The sequence below is a fragment of the Furipterus horrens genome, unplaced genomic scaffold (genome assembly GCF_987537825.1).
Source record: "Furipterus horrens unplaced genomic scaffold, mFurHor1.1.pri manual_scaffold_2, whole genome shotgun sequence".
In the NCBI taxonomy this organism is placed as follows: domain Eukaryota; kingdom Metazoa; phylum Chordata; class Mammalia; order Chiroptera; family Furipteridae; genus Furipterus; species Furipterus horrens.
This window is the reverse complement of record NW_028327172.1, coordinates 153,269,404-153,283,233: the sequence shown is the minus strand read 5'-3', so window position 1 is coordinate 153,283,233 and position 13,830 is coordinate 153,269,404.

Genomic DNA, 13,830 nt, shown 5'->3' with positions numbered 1-13,830 from the left:
GTGGGGGACCTTCCAGACTCCCCTTGCTGCCTCTTAAGCAGCCCCATACCAACAACACCCATACACCCCACCCTGCACATTCCTGCCACTGACAGGTGCTGCAGGGGGCAACACTCTGCCTGGCACCTGTCACCCGGCCCACACAAAGCAGGGCTGCAGCAAGCGCCCAGGGGAGCCAACAGCTGGCAGGCCAGCTTTCAGCCTGGGCGCCTGCCCTGCTGAGCTTCATGGAGGAGGGGGCCCAGGGGGGCTCTTAATGGGGAGTATCTCCAGCAAGACATCTGCTCCCCTGGCCACAAGATCTGAAGGGCGGATGCAGGAGATCCAAGGGCTGGTGTCAAGGCAGCCCTCACCCCGCAGATGTGGCAAGCACCGGCTCCCACTCTCCCACATGGCCACAGCCTGTCCCTTTCAAGCCAGTCCTTCCCCCTTTCCCGGCTCAGCTGGCGTCTGGGGAAAGAAAAGTATCTCAAACAATGCTGTCTGTTGGAGGCTGCCCTGGCCTGCTGGGGCTTCCCTGCCACCCCCCAACCCCCCGACTCCCGCTGGCCCCATCAGACCATCTCTGACACACTGCCCCTCCACCCCGGCAGGCAGCTCCGGGCCACAGCCAGATCTGTACAGGCCCCTCCTTGCTCTCGGTGGGGTCTGCTGGCGGGGTCTTCTGCCTCTGTCAGAAGGTAGGAGAATGGCTGGGCTGAAGCAATGGAGGGACCCTGGTCCAGGCGGGGGGGGGGGGGGAGGGGGGCGGTGTGCAGGGTGGTGGTGACAGATGTGCAGGAGACTTGTCACTAAGCCACCAGTCTGGAGCCTCTCTCACAGCTCTTTAAGAAGCAGCTCCTCCACCCCTGTCAGCTTCTCTCCTTCTCTTGGCCAAAGCTCCTGAACTGAATGGCTGGGTAAATGGCTTTTGGGTAAAAGCTATAACAAGAACCTAAAGCCAATTCTATGACCCTGGTTGGAGGAAGGGAAAAGACTGCCATCACACCTTGATTAGCATAAGGATTTGAAAACAAACAAACAAACAGTTCTGCCCTTGGCCTTGCCAGAAAGAGCAGTTTACAGCTGACTGAGAGGTCTAGCCATTTATTTTGCCCAAGACTCTCAGGCAACCTGGGGTTTTGTTTTCTCCAGACACACTGCTAATCCATGCTCAGAATACAAAACAGTGATCTCCGGGTGGAGGCCGGGGAGAGCAGGGGGCGGGGCACCAAACATGACCTCCAGGCTCAGCCACTGCAGGAACCTTGTCTCCAGAGACTAGTGGATCCTGTGTGTACAATACAGTGACGCCTGTCCTGCTGGCCTAAGCAGCCCAAGGATAGTCCTGTTTTGAAAGTCCTCAAGTCCGAGCACAACACAGAGTGACAAAATGGTGACTCTCCATTCACAAGCCCCACAAAGGCAATCTGCTGGATTTGTAATCATTGTCTGCCCACTTGATTCCAGTTTTTGCAGGTTGGGCTTTAACTTCCTACCCACTCTCCTGAGGCCTCAGAGACAAATCCCACAAATTCCTAAGGCAGCTGAGCTTATGTCCTGAGGTGACCACAGGGTGGGAGCCCTGTGGCACTCCAGTCCCCGACATTTCCCCCCACTGGCCTCAGCCACATGCAGCAGGCTGGCCTCTGGAAACTCCATCCCTGGCTGAAGGCAGGCAGTGGCCTGGGGATCCCTAAGCCCCACAGACTTCTGCCTCCGTGTTGTGGGCTCCAGGGAACACAGAGAACGCAGAAAGACCAGGACATGCACTGTGTGTGTGTGTGCATGTGCGTGCACAATGTGACATGTGCACACACATGCACACACACACACAGCTAGGGGGACCTTCACTCTGCTCAACTCCTTTCTTAGCCCCTTCCCACCTCCCTCCCTCTTGTCTGCTGCCCCATTAACCCTGCCATCACTGAGGACCTCGATGCATGCATCTCCATCATTCTGCTCACAACACAGTCACGTCATCATCCATCTACTTGACTGTTTACCTCTCTAGTTCTGTGAAGTGGCAGCAGAGGCTGTGTCTTGTTTGTGGCCTAGGACAGAAAACCCTTGTTTAGTGTTTTTGGAGTGAATTGAATCCTCCAGATGGTTCACTAACTCCCTGCTTAGCTGTTCAACCCACAGGCCCTGACCCGGGGCCCAGACTCACAGGAGCTAGCCTGGTCTCCATGGCTCTTTAGCCTTCTCACCACCCACACCAGAGTAAATGGAACATGCATTTTTAATGAATTAGGCAAGCTCCATGCCTTAAATGGGCAAAAAGGGGAAACCACTTAGCCCTATAGTCATAATGGGCTTCATTTTCTCAGGAGTCCCATTAGAGAACAAAATGTAAGAGGTGAGCAAAGCAAAAAAGAAAGAAGTGGAATCTCTCTCTGCATCAGCCCTTGCCAGCTCTCAGCCCTCCTCAGACACTGCACCACAAGTCCCCTGACGAAGGAAAAGGACACAGTATACATAGCAGGTGCCCAGTGTACCCACAGAAAGAACACTGCTCTGGGTGCCAGAAAATCTGTGTCCCTATCATGATGTTCTTGTATACACCATTTAACTTCTCTGAAGTTCTGTTTCTCTGCAAAATCATAATAAACATGCCCTGATGGTTGTGAAGAATAACTGGGACAAGGACCAGAAGAGGCTTTAGAAAGCCCAATGTTTCCTTCCAAGGGGAACATACAGGTAGTGAGCCTTCAGGAGCTGGTGTGCAGGCCAGCTGTGGAGCAAACTTGGAAACCAGAAGAAGGAAGCATAGCATGGCCCCTCTTCTCTGTTCTGCCCCTATGTGCTCCTGCTGTAGGCAGAAGTGTGACCCCCACTCCCACCCAATTCATATGTTGAACTCCTAACCCCAGTGCCTTAGAAGGTGGCTGAATTTGGAGGTAGGAACCTTAAAAGAGGTAATTAAGTTAAAATAAGCTCATGAGGGTGGGCCCTAGTCCAATATGACTGGTGTCCTTATAAGAAGAGGAGAGAGAGGACCAGGCAGAAACTCCAGAAGAAGGCAGCCATCTGCAAGCCAAGGAGAGAGGCCCCAGAAACCCACCCTGCTGATACCTTGGTCTCAGACTTCCAGCCTCCAGAATGGAGAGGGAGTGGATTTCATCATTTGAGCTGCCCAGCGCTGTAGTACTATACTTGGTCATGGCAGCTCTAGTGAATGGGTGCAGCCGCTTCCTGCCTCCCTGCTCATCCTTTGGCCCTAGTGAGTGTTGTGGTCCCGCCAGGAGCAGCTTCCCAACAGGCTGTGACAAAGCTTTCGAGAAGCTGTGCGCAAAGCCCGGTCACAGGGCTCTCCCATCACTTCCAGTCAGAGGAACACGTCAGGGGCGACTTCTATCTCGAAGCTGAGTCATTATGGAGGGTATGTCCCATCCATCTCAGACTCTGCAGTACAGGCCATTGCCTGCTCTAGGGGGTCCCAAATGCACGTCCTTATACAACTGTTGGTGTCACCTGGGGAGATTGATAACAATTCAGCCCCCTGAGCCTGACCACAAAGATTCTAAATTGATAAGCATGAAGTGGGGTCTGAGAATCTGTACTTTTAGCAAGTTCCTAAGTGAACCTGGGGTGCAGCAAGGCCCAGGAATCACTGCCCCATCTGCCATTGTGTGAAAGAATCCCTGTGTTTCATGGGCCAGTTTGAGGTCAGGTCTTCTGTGTGAGTAAGAATGACAGTCGGGATATTAGCATAGCTCCTCAAAGAGCGCAGTGTGTTTACACACAAACGCCCACCAGCTCTGGAGAAAACCTCAGAAAACCCCCTTTGTGAAGTCTGATGGGCCCTTACCCTCTATGTCCTCTCTTACTGAGGTCCGATTAAAAATGACCTCAGGAAAAAAAAAATGACCTCAGTTCCCAAGTCACAAATCACATGATATGGGAGCTGGAGGGGGTCTTTGATGTTCAGACCCCTCTGTTTACCTGGAAGGAGACTGCAGTGAGCAGTGGAATAGCCTTGCTTGGGCCACACAGCCAGCTGCAGTGGAGTCAAGTACAGGTTTCCAGGTTCCTCTTTGGGTTCTTGCTTTCTCAACAGCACTATTAAACACCATTCCAGCTTCCAAATGTGACCGAGACAGAAAAGAAAGTAAGACTCTGATAGGGCTTACTGAGGGCCTGTCTGCCGGGCACCATGTGTTCCTTATCTCACTAACCCTCTGTTATCTTACTAACAAGGACTCTGTCTTGTTAGGCCTTATTTTCCACATTATATACCAGAGAAACCTGCCCAATGTCACACAGACAGTAAAGTGGGAGTCAGGACTCACCCCAAGTCTAACTCCAAGTCCCAAATAGCCCATACTCTGGAGTGAGAAGCCTGCGCTTTTTAAATGCCAGGAACTATCCCACTGGGCTGGCATCTGAGGAATATACCCCATTCACTCCGTGGCCACAGTCTAGTCTGATCAGGATTCCTTCTTGTCCCACCCCATGGCCTTCCAGCTTTGCAGACCCTGCAAGGGGTCTGCACTTCTCAGATGACACCCTGATGGGGTAGGCAGGGCAACAACCCCTGTCTCAGAAACCAGGGCAGCCCCTCCAGAGAAGACAGTTCCTGCCCTGATGCCTACAGCATCTGGTTTCCCAGAAAACTCTTGGCTTTCTGTTGGCCTCCTGTTACTTCACACCGGCTATAGCAGTGAGGGCTACATTTCATACACTGACATTGCTGACATACCTCATTCTATTCCTGGACCTACAGGAGGGCTTCCTTTGGGACTCCCTAAGCTGACACTAGGCGTAGGATCTGATCACAATGATCTGTTACCCCAGTACCTAACAAAGGAGGGGAGGTGAGAGATTTGGAGGGCTTCCCACACCCGCCACCTTTCGTGACATTCATTTGGAGCTCATGGGTCTTTGCTCTCCTCATCCTTCAAAGTGGACCCTTCTTCTTTTCACACACTTGACAAGTGAGAAAGCGCTATTGAAACACACATACATTTCAGGGGGTGGAGAACAAAGGAGCAAGTTACAGCCAAGGATCCCAAGTTATGCCTTCCATTACAATAGCAATTCACACCACATAAATCTTTTAAAAGATGTCCCTCCATTCAGTTCACATATACAATAGAAACCACCCGCAAACTCTACTGCAAGGAATTTCTTCTTCAGTACAGACTCCTCTCACAAATCACTTTGTGTATATACCTTTGTAATAATAAAAAGGTCAGTTTGGGAAAGAGAGTATCAGAAAATTAACAGATCACCAGACCCTTCTTAAAAAGGTGTCAACACACTGCGTCCATGTTACATCTAGGTCAAGTTTAGGAAACCATAGAAAAGCAGGAACTGCGAGCATTTTAAGAAGAAAGTCAGGACAACTGGAAGAGTCCCTATGCACATTTCTGTGAAGCACCACCAGGACCCAGCCTGGAGAAACCTGGGGCTGGGTTAGACAGTCCTTGTATGTACTGGCTGACACAATGGTATGCACACCATGTCCCATGTGCTAACAAACCATGGACACACTAAGAAAGCTGCGGTACATGAGAGTGAAAATGTCTCATCTTTCATTAGAGAAATGAGAACCACACACTCCTCCCTTTCTCTCCTACCTGAAGATTCTGGCTCCTTCCCATGACATGGATACATTGTGGGGCCCACCTATTTGAGTTTTTGTTTGTTTGTTTATTTTAGCAAATATTTATTAACTTCATAAGGTGTGTCAGGCACTGTTCTAGGCACCAGGAATACAGCAGGGAACAAAATAATCCAGTCAAATATCAACACAGACAAAAATTCCTGCCCTCAAGGAGCTTCTGTTCTAGCTGGGGAGACAGAAGGTGAATAAGAAAAATAGAACATATAAGGAAATAATAAGGGGAAAAAGAAAACAGAAAAGAGAGATATGAAGTGGGGGGGGTTGAAATTTCAGAAAAGAAAGCCTTACTGAAGTTACTTTTGAGTAAATACGTGAAGAAGTGAAGAAACAACCATGTGGATAACATTCTAGGTAGAGAGAACAGCAAGTGCAAAGGCGCTGAGGCAGGAATCAGGAAGGCAGAGAGGACAGTGGTAGAAGATGAGGTCAGGCGGGTGAGGAGTGGCCCAGGAGATCATTCATGTGGAGGAAATACTGGAGGTTTGGCAGAGGAATGCCAAACTGACTTCTAACTGGAATCTGTGATGGCCCATTTAGCAGAGACTAAAGGAGGGCAAGAGCAGGTGCAGGGAGACAAATCAGGAGGCTGCAGTCATCCAGGAGCTTTGATGGTGGCTTGACCACAGCAGTGGAGGTGATTAAAAAGTGGTTGAAAATACATTTTCAGGAGAGTATTAACAACTGTCGATTTCCTGGAAACTGAGCAAATGGAAGAAGAGAGGTTGGATGTTTCCATGCCTTCCCCACCCATCAGCCGCCAGCACATGTTCACAAACACACATAAGCTCCCATATCCCCACAGTTCTTGCCCTCCTCACAGACTGAACATTCCAGAGCTTTTCTGACTCCTCCCCAGTTCCTAAAGTTTCCTTGTCCTGTCCTAGGTAAGTCAACTCAACTCTGACATTTACCAATAGAATGAATCTGGGCTAGTATTTTACCTTCTCTGACCCCCTTCTTCAGCTGTAAACAGGAACAGGGATTACATTGACCCTCAAGGGCAGCTGGAGCGAGTAAATGAGGAACTATAAGTGGCAGCACATGGAGGACATTTCCAGGTGATAGTCACTTTTCTCCAAACCTCTGCCATTTGGGCCAGCTCCCAGCCATGTCTGTATCACATCCCTCTGGCGCTGGCTGTTGTAGCAGAGGCCCAGTGTGCTCTCACTGCTGGAGATACAACTGGCAGGACCGGACCCCACCCACGGAAATGGTCACCGGCCCAGGGAGGAGTTTGTATCATGGGAGCTTGGTGGGCAGAGGCAGGGAGTCCAAGGCAGCCCAGGTCTGGCCACAGGACACACACCCCCTTTGTGGGGATGGTGTGCAGCCAGATTTTGGCTCTGCCCTGCAGATGCCTTCCCCAAAGCCAGGGTCAAAGGTCTCATCCTATCTCCAAACCCACCATTCTGGCCTCACGAGGGACATGTTAGGAGCTCCAGGGTTTCGGGGTCAGAATCTCTTTGTTTGAATCCCAAGCTTCCACTTATAAGCTGTGTGGCTTTGGTCAATTACTTAACCTTTCTGGGCCTTCAGTTCCTCCTTTATGAAAGGGGTGTTATTCATGCCCACTGCATGGTGCAATCATGGGATACAATGAAACTGTCTGTGCAAAGCACTTATTCCTGAGTCTATCTCCTGGTTAGTGCTTAAATGATGGATGGTGTCTTTAGAATAAGTGTACCGTAGGCTAGCAGGACCTTCCACCCAGAGTCTATAAACAAAATTAGGATGAACATTTTAAAATCCTATTCTCTTTATTGCAAAAAAAAAAAAGGTGCATAAATTTGTGTCCTCTGACTTCAGCAAAGAGAGCATCTACTTTTTAGGTAGTTAATGCATTCACCTGGAAAAGGGAGAGGCAACGCTCATGGATGCCACTTTAATCTTCCCATGATTTGGCTAAAGAATTTGCCATGGATGCTAGCAACAAACTCTGTCCCAATGACTGTAGACTCTGAGAGCAGCAGAATTCCCTCCTGCCTGCTTAGGGCATGCCTGCCTCTGACCTCTGAGGACCTGGGTTTTCCTTCACAGCCACAGGCAGCATGGCCCTTCCCAAAGCAGGTGGGGATGGGTGAGTGCCTGCACCGCCCCTCCCTCACCCAGCTGGGTATTCCCAAGCCCGTGAGCCAAGGGCTGTCTCAGAACTGCCTGGGTGGGCACCAGAGGATAGAAAGCAGGAGCTTGCACCATTTTATTTTCTGAAAAGCTCTTCATTTCCAAACTAATGGCAATTTCTGGCTTGCCTCCGTTTCAGACAGCTAATTTGCCGAGTTGTCTGGCAAATCTCTCCCATTGCATTTCATCTACCTCCTTTTTCTCGGTCAGATGAGGCCAGTTATAAAATGACAGGGAAAAAACAGAGCTCTCCAGATTATGTTGGTGTCTTGCCTAGAGTTATTATGGAGTTTGGGACAAATAGCAAACAGGTAACAGCTACCATGGATGCTGACCTGGACTGGCACCTCTCAACTTCCCCACCTCCCTCACCTTCATTCCTGTTTGCTGACTAAAAATGAATTCATTTTTCCCAAACCTTTGCACACTACTCCACAAACCAAGGGCCACATGAAGGCCAGACTAGGACCTTGCGAGAACCAGAGGCCTCTTACCCAGGACTGGACCAATCCTCCCATTTGAAAAGCCTTTTATTCTAGTACTTAATGAGGCAGATGTAGTTAAGGGCTGTACCATACAACTGACCAGATGTGAATGGAGAATGGAGAATTTATCAGGTAGAGAGGAGTTGAAGGGTGAGAGGAAGGTATTCCAGGCAGGACTCGGCATGGAGGTGGGAACAATGTAGCATGTCTCATTAGTTTAATTAGAGCTGCCACTCCATGCCGTAGGTGACAGAGGCAGGATTATGTGTTTTTAGTACTTTAGGGAAAACAAGGAGTCATCTTAGGTTTTTGAGCACAGCAATAATGATGAAAGCACTTTTTTTTTTTGCCAAGGGTGAAAATGAGAGGAGGCTCACACACCATACCTGAGACTCTGCAGGTATACAACAGCTCTGTCCTTCCAGCCCTTTCATCCTCTAACCTGCTGTAACCTCTCGTGAAATTTAAGATTACCAAATTGATATATTTCAAATGGGTCTGCTTTCTGCTTGGTGCAGTTCGTAAGTTTGTCTGTGTCATGATAGCTAATGGAAAACATGAAATTATTTAAAATTATGAGCGAAACAAGCCTGGAATGCAAAACATGTGGACCAACTCATTTTATGACAGCAGAGCTCTTAGGGCTGAAGATAGGTCCTAGGTGGAAAGAATTTTATTCACTTAAGAAGAAGACTGACCTTTATACTCTTTTTTTTAAAAAAAGGTTCATTTTTATTTTCAGCTTTCTGTAGCCGGAAGATAGGGGGAAAATCACATTAAGTGCTATCAGGTTTGGGTCATGATAACAAGGACTGTGAAGTGTGTGAGTGATCCTGGAAAATGTGTGTTACGTTGACTTTTAAAGATGACTGCATTCTGACTGGCTACCAGTGCTGCCCTTTCCGCGGGGTCAGCAGGGTCATAAATACAGAAGAAGCAAGGTGGCAGGTAAACAAACCCACTGCGAAAGTGGGCGCTGGTAAAGGCCCTTGGGGCTTGGTTCAAGTCCCTTCCGTAGGCCAGCCCACAGGAGGGCACGTTAATCCCCGCCAGGGGGTGCTATGGAGGTGTTGGTGGTCGGGTGTGGTGGGAGTGGGGCGGAGGACTAGAGCAAGGCCCGCAAGCTTGATCAGGAGCCAGCCTGTGGACCGAGCCGTCCTGTGCGCACTGGCAGGACAGGTGGGGTAGAGCTGGGCGTGCTGGGACTTGGGGACTAGGTCTTCCGCGGGGGCGTGGAAAGGTGCGTGGGGTTCCAGAGCGACGCCCCTCCCCACATTCCTGACTTGGCGTGGAGATAGAATTTGGAGGAGGTAGCACAGGTGTCTCCGTAGCCATCCAGGTAGGCAATGACCGGTCCTCACACCGGAAACGGTGTTCCTGCCGCGTGAAGGGCACCGGAGCGCAAGGCTCAAGTGCAGGCAGGCTTCGCAGGGCTCGTGTGTCCAGACCTGTGGGGTTAGCTTTTATGTGACCGGCAATATCCATCAGGCTTCTTGGGAGACTTTGCACTACTAATGCGCCTGGACAAATTCAAGAAGAGCCCTACAATTAAAAACTAGAGCAAAGTCCCTGGGTGGGGCTGAGGGGCTCTTCAGCCTTCAGTTCTCAACCCTGCACCTGGGTGGTGGGCAAAATGACTGATTACAAACCGTGCGCAGCCACCCGCCACGCCGCGGTCACGCCCCAGGAAGCCCCGTCTCCCCGCATTCCCCATTGGCCACCGGCGCTCCCCGAAGTCACCAATCACAGGCCGCGTCTGCTTACAAAGGGTGGAGAGTTGCCTCAGGCCAGAAGCCAAGGTCTGTGTGGGAGAGCCAGGCTGATGGCTTAATTGAGGTTAACGTAAACTCCAATCAGACGCAAAACGCGAGCAGGCTCATCTTATTTGTATATACATAAGGAAGCGATACGAAAGCCGAACCAGCCCTAATAACCGGCCCTGGAGAGGCTTTTGTGGCGAAGAGCTATGCAGTTGCGTTCGCCCCAGATGGATATCTATCTACTCTGGTTTCGGGCACTAGCGATACCTAATTCCTTGTCACTTCCCATCTGGGGGGTCCCTGTTTCCTCAGCCTAGAAAAGGACTGCATGGTCTATCAAGACCCAACTCCGCAGCTCTATGAGTCACCCCCTGGGAGCTAAGGCTGTTTAGCATTCAGGCCTGAACCGGAACGGGAGGCTGATTTGTCGTTGCTTTTTTCTTTGCTTCTGTCTGCAGAGAAAGAAATAGCTGTCTCATTCCCTGTTGCCAACGGAAAAAAATCAATAGGTGTTTAATCTGCAAAGGAGATGAATTTCTCATCTAACCCAAAGAGATGTGGGGCTGCTCTGGGCTGAGGATTGATTGAAGTGTCAGATGTCAGAGCCAGCAGGAGCAATAAACCATCCTGTCCCACTCACTAGCTCGAGCTTTACAGATGAGGAGTCTGAGGTTCAGAGACCTTTGGGGACTTGCACAAGGCCTCCCAACTGTCAGAGCCAGGGTAGAAATCCACGACCTTACTGCTACATCATACTGCACAGCTCTGGTCACTTGCTTTCCTCGGGGAGACCTGTTAGCCGAGCCTCCCGCTCCCGCTTCTTCCTCTTCCTCTCACATTGACCAGTCATAATTGGCAACATACCAATCCAGCCCTCAGAACCTAGAAGGCCAGGACCAAACTGAGTTTTCTGATCCCAGCAAGGTGGATTCCTTTTTTTAAAAAAATAAGGAAGCATTCTTGGCTGGTGTGGCTCAGTGAATTGAGTGCCGGCCTGTGAACCAAAGGGTGGCTGGTTCAATTCCCAGTCAGCGCACATGCCTGGGATGTGAGCCAAGTCCCAAGTTGGGCGCGTGTGAGAGGCAACCACACATTGATGCTTCTCTCTCTCTCTCTTTCTCCCTCCCTTCCCCTCTTCTGAAAATAAATAAATAAAATCTAAAAACAAAAAAACAAGAAGGAAAGGAAGCAGCTGGCTTTAACTTGGCCCCAGTCTAAAACTCTGAAGCATTCCTGTGATTCTACCACATAGAGGCTTTGACTTTGAAGGACCTGTAGCTGATTTCACAAAGCTTGAGAGCCTTAAAGAGCAGATTGATAAAGTATCAGGCCAGCAGTACAGGGTGTGGCAAAAGTAGGTTTACAGTTGTGAGTACTCAAAATACAGGGTTTATTCTTTTATTATTATTTATTAATTGTTGTACTATTTTCCATATGAACAACTGTAAATCTACTTCTGCCCCACCCTAAATACTGGCTGTTGGTCAGATTCTCTTATTTCCCAAATGCCCCAAATTCATGACACGGCATTAACTAGATTTGGTACCTGGAGAGTCTTGCAGCCATCTAAGAATAGAGTTCCTTATTTTACCAAATGCACCATATTCCCTGTACATGAGTCTTGGGCAATCTCCTCTACCTGAGCATCAAGCATTTACTGGAGTCCTATACAATCTCCTCAAATAATAGAGGCACTTATTGAGCAGGGGGAGAATCTCAGAAGCTTTCTTCCGGCCTCATCTTGCCCTGCTGCCTCTCTTCACCTTCGGTGCCAGGCTGCAGCCTCCTGTTGTCTCCTACCTCACCAAAACAGCTTTCAGCTACCCATACTTTCCTTTTAGTTTTCTGGTTACTCCCTGAAATCCAACTGTTCCTTTTGCCTCCATAGTTTCTCCAATGCTATTCTGAGATAGTCGAACAGCCAAACTGGTTCACCGCCTGCATGGGAACTGGAAGTTGATGATGATATATAACGAAAAGAAGGAGAGGTAGGGGCAGGACCAGGTGGAAAAGGAGAAGGAAAACAAAAAAGAAGATTAAGGGCTAAAATGCATCCCTTTTCTGCCCTACTGAACAAAATCCAAGATCCTTTTCCCACTACATTCAAAGCAGAGCCTACACTGTCATTACCTGGCACTGCTCATTCACTTAACAAACACTTCGAGCATGTCTCTGTGCTGGCACTTGGCACACACTGGCGGACAAGACAGACAAGGTTCATGCTCCGTGAAGCCTGCAGGCACCAGGCTGTAGTGGGAGCTCTGGGGAAAGGTTCCAGCACAGCAACAGTGTGAAATGTTCAGGTTAGACAGTGAAGGAACAGAAAGGAGGGTGGCATGGCCAGAGCAAAGTGCTCAGTGGTAGGATGGCAGGAGGTGAAGCTGGAGAGAGGCAGAACCAGATCTTGTAGAGCTTTGTACTCAATGTAAGGAGCTGGAATTTTATTTTAAGCACAATGAAAAACCATTGCAGGGTTTTAAGCAGGAGAGAGGTATGAGCTTTCTGATCTGCATTTGCAAACATCGCTCTGGTTGCTGTGTGGCATTATCTGGAGAGGAGTCTTCTTGGCATGAGGAGAAGAAATCCCTTCAGCTGTGTTAAGTACACGTCTCCATTCTGGACTTTAATCTGCCCCAGAAGTGGGGGGGGGGCACTGATACTGGTTATCCATCCAATCTAGCTTGGGGAGTAATTGATTTTTGACCTCCAGGTTTATAAATCAATGTCTTATGACTTCTTTAGAATGAATCAGTCCCTCAGAACCTCTGGGTAAGAGGATAAAATTGAGTTTCCAGACCTGCAAAGCTGTGAGCCAGATTATTCCATAGTCCTGCCCACCTGTGAAGTCCCAGGTCAGAGCCCTCTCAAACCCTTCTTAGCTGCAGCCATCCGCCTTAAATTATTCTCATATTTTCTGAGTGAATGAATGGGTGAATGAATGAACAAAAGTAAAACAAATAGATGGCTGATTGGTTGGCTAATTGGATGGAAGAATGAAATGAACCAGTGTGTGTGTGTGTGTTTGTGTGTAAGATCCCAGGGGTGAGGGTAGAGGAAGAAGACAGATTAAGAGCACACATAGAAAAGTTGATCTAGCCTCTTAAGCCACCCCCTACTTGTTATGGTACACCCCTCAGTCAGCTTTCCAGGCTCTTCGGCAACTTTCAGGACCTATGTAAATGGCCTGAAGCAAGTGGTCACAAATCTCCCCAAGTCCTTTGCTCCTGGAGGGCAAGTAAGTCACCTTCCCTTCAGACCCCACAATTGCATTTACCCCTCTCTGGGCTTTCAGACTTTCCACCTCCCCAAAGTTTCCCTCCAGTACTGGGTAGGGATAGGAGAACACAGGAAGAAAGAAGAGGGGTATGAAGTTGCTGAGACACCCAGTTATGGTTCCTCATGGAACCAGAGACAGAGGTGGAAGCCGAATCTCCCACCATCACCATTACTACAAGGCTGGTCTGATCCTCAAGAACCCACCCTACACTAAGGTGCCAGCAGCATGAGAGATAGTGTCAAATGCTCACCTGATCAAGTTGTCCCCCACTCACAACCTGCTCCTTGAGAAAGGCATCTAAAGCCAGTATGTAAATGCAGTCTTAGAAGTGAACACCTTCAAGCAGGAGCCACTTTCAGTACTTGGTCTGACTTCCTGTGTGAGATCAACCAATCACTTCACAGGGCTCAAACAAACTGTGCCTCCAGACAGAGAAAAAAACCTCGATATGAAATGATGTGCCAGCTTCAAGGGACCAAGAAATGGAGAAGAAATGCCACCATTTTGCTATGAGTCTGCTCGTCTTGGAAAACCTGGCTATTGTGATTCTGGTGGGAAGCCCCCTCTGCTCTGTTAGCC